We start from the raw sequence: 2,761 nt of genomic DNA, 5'->3' as shown, positions 1-2,761 counted from the left end.
TTTTGTAAACTTGGATGCTATTAACTTAGCAATCTTAAAATAACACTCAAAAGTGACAGGCATCAACTATGAGAAGAAAGGGAAAGTTTCTATTTGGACAATGATTCCTCAAATGTTTTCAGTGTGGTGGCTATTTCTAGCAGGGATTAGACTTTCTGAGCCAGCCGGAGGGTGGAGGTCAAGCCACCTGTGAGGCACCTTCTGAGTTCCGTGGTGTCTGTGTGTCCGAGAGCCACAGACACTCACCTGCAGCAAAGGAGGCACTAGCTTCTCCCTCCCCCCCCCCCTTCCTCCCTTCCTTCCTTTTTTTTTTTTTTTCCTATTGTCGTCTCCAGTTAAATTCTGTCTTTAGATTCTAGAAAAAACACTGGGTGATTCAAGCGATCCCTTGGCCCTCTGAAGTCACAAGGGAGGGGAGAACCACTAATGAGCTCCGTATCTCCATGAGATAATGGAAAAGAAAGAAGCCCACAAAACTTTTATCACACACAGTGAAGAGAAGCTGTCCTCTGGAATTCTGGTTTAGTGGGTTCTGACAATGAGGATGGGAAATCCAATCGAAGACACGGAATCCCTGACGTTTGACCATCTGTGACGTTCAGGCCCACCCGTCCTGTGTCTGCTTCGTCCGCTTCAGCTGGAGATCCAGGCAAACTGAAGGGGAAGCCCCAGGCTCCCTGCGGTGGTGCTCAAGCTCTGTCCTTGTGTGGGATGCTCTGCGGTCCCATCCCAGCCATCAAGAAATACCAAAGCTGCTCTGCTCCTTGCAGCTTTCATAAACCAGCGTTGCACCTGCTGAGAAAGTCTCTGTGTGTGAGTGACCAATACCTGCAGTCCCCAGGGCTTATTCAGGCATGACTTGTTGCACGTGCCCCTGTGTGTGTGTGTGTGTGTGTGTGCGTGTGTATGTGTGGTTCTGTGAAGTTATAGCACACATGTGGGTCCCTGTAACCTACCCACATAAGGAGCCGCCCTACCACCACCACCACAGGGCTTGGGCTGTTCATTTATAACCACACGCATAGTCCCTGGTTACCTCGTCCCCAGGGGGGACAGCCTTGACAGCCACTGGCCACCTCTCCATCTCATCAACTTTATCATGTAAGAATGTTATATAAAAGGGATTGTGCAAGGGCGCCTGGGTGGCTCAGTCGCTTAAGCGTCTGCCTTCGACTCAGGTCATGATCCAGGGGTCCTGGGATCGAGCCCCACATCGGGCTCCCCACTCAGTGGATGTGTGTGGGGGGTCTGCTTCTCCTTCTCCCTATAACCCTCCCCCTGCTTGTGCTCTCTCTCTCTCTTGCTCTCGCTTTCTCTCAAATATATAAATAAAATCTTAAAAAAAATAAATGGGATTGTGCAGTATGTGTCCTTCTGACATGGACTCTTCTCTCAGAGTAAGTCTTTTGAGATCCATCCAGGTTGTTGAGTGGATCACTGGCTTGTCCTTTTGTATCGAGAGCAGAGTGGTGCTCCATACTGTGGAGGCACAGCCACTGGTTCACCCATTCGCCCATGGAAGGACATCTGCGTTACTTTCAGTTTTTTGCCTGTTATGATGAGAGCTTCTGTGGACACTTGTGTACAAGAATTTGTGTGAACACCAGTTTTCATTTTATTGGGATAAAGACCCAATAGGACAATTGCTGAGTCAAATGGCAAGTGTGGGTATGTTTTGTTCTGTAAGAAATGGCCATATTGATTTCCAAGGTGAAAAAGAAAAACAAACAGACAAACAAACAACAACAAACAAAACATGTTCATACCCCATGATGTGTGTGTGTGTGTGTGTGTGTGTGTGTGTGTGTGTGTGTGTCTGTGGTGAGATCAGTCTTTACATCCAAACAAAATTGTGTGTCCAGGGGGCCATCCAGCTTCTTCAGGGCGATCACATAAAAGGTGTTGCACTGATCATATGTACTGAAGATCAGAATTTCTTCTTCTGTTTTGGGAGAATCTTATGTATCTGCAAGAAAGGGAAGGAGCCATAATTAAGGACTAAAGCCATTACCCAATTGGACTCGAGAAAGACTTAAGTCATTAATTCTTTAAAAAGTAACAAATGTTCCAGACCCAAACCTCATATGCTAAACTTCATGCCAGTATATACAGAGATGTCCGTGGGATGACCCAGCATTGCTGCATCCAGGAAGGACTTGTCCCTGTGTCTTCATCCATAAAGCTTCAAGGAAAGACATGATCTGATTTCCAAAGTATAACCCCAAAAGGTTATATTTTTAAAAGGGAGTGTAATATAATTATAGTATAATATAATATAAAAGGGAATATAATATAATTAAGATTATAATTGTGCTTATAAGAAATCGGAAGCTTAACATAAAAGTCGGGACCTGTTAATGGAAGAATCACTTGGGCAAATCAAAAGACTCAAATGAACTTTCGAAGACAAAGCATGATGACAATTCTAGCTACTTCCATTGTTTGATCCATAAAGAGCATCATCTTATGTACACGAGGAACCGGATTTTGATATTTAAAATAAAAGGTGCTGAGGAAAAGATCATATAGACATTGCATGTCTCCTGACTCTGAGAGTTATTATGCATTTGTGAGTATTTCAAATTTGTAAATATTTCAAAGCCTGAGCCTTCCCCTCCTGGTCTAATGATAAATATAATGAATAATACTTCTGGTTTTCTAAAGGTCTTTATTTTTTTTAAAGATTTTATTTATTTATTTGAGAGAGAGAATGAGAGAGAGAGAGAGCACATGAGAGGAGGGAGGGTCAGAGGGAGAAGCG

The 2,761-nt window shown here is 43.9% G+C and overlaps 1 long non-coding RNA gene across 1 annotated transcript; it reads right to left on the bottom strand.

Moving 5' to 3' along the window:
• Positions 1-335: 335 nt before the first annotated feature.
• LOC141371201 (uncharacterized) lies at positions 336-2,155 on the bottom strand. The gene is made up of 3 exons (XR_012375965.1): positions 2,080-2,155; positions 1,386-1,966; positions 336-1,264 (listed from the first exon to the last, which is right to left on the bottom strand). It is a non-coding gene; the product is annotated as an uncharacterized lncRNA (long non-coding RNA).
• Positions 2,156-2,761: the final 606 nt, after the last annotated feature.

The sequence above is a fragment of the Callorhinus ursinus genome, unplaced genomic scaffold (genome assembly GCF_003265705.2).
Source record: "Callorhinus ursinus isolate GAN/ISIS: 27379988/994484 unplaced genomic scaffold, GSC_fseal_2.0 scaffold60, whole genome shotgun sequence".
Classification (NCBI taxonomy): domain Eukaryota; kingdom Metazoa; phylum Chordata; class Mammalia; order Carnivora; family Otariidae; genus Callorhinus; species Callorhinus ursinus.
The sequence above is the reverse complement of the archived record's forward strand: the minus strand, read 5'-3'. Positions and strand labels throughout refer to the sequence as shown.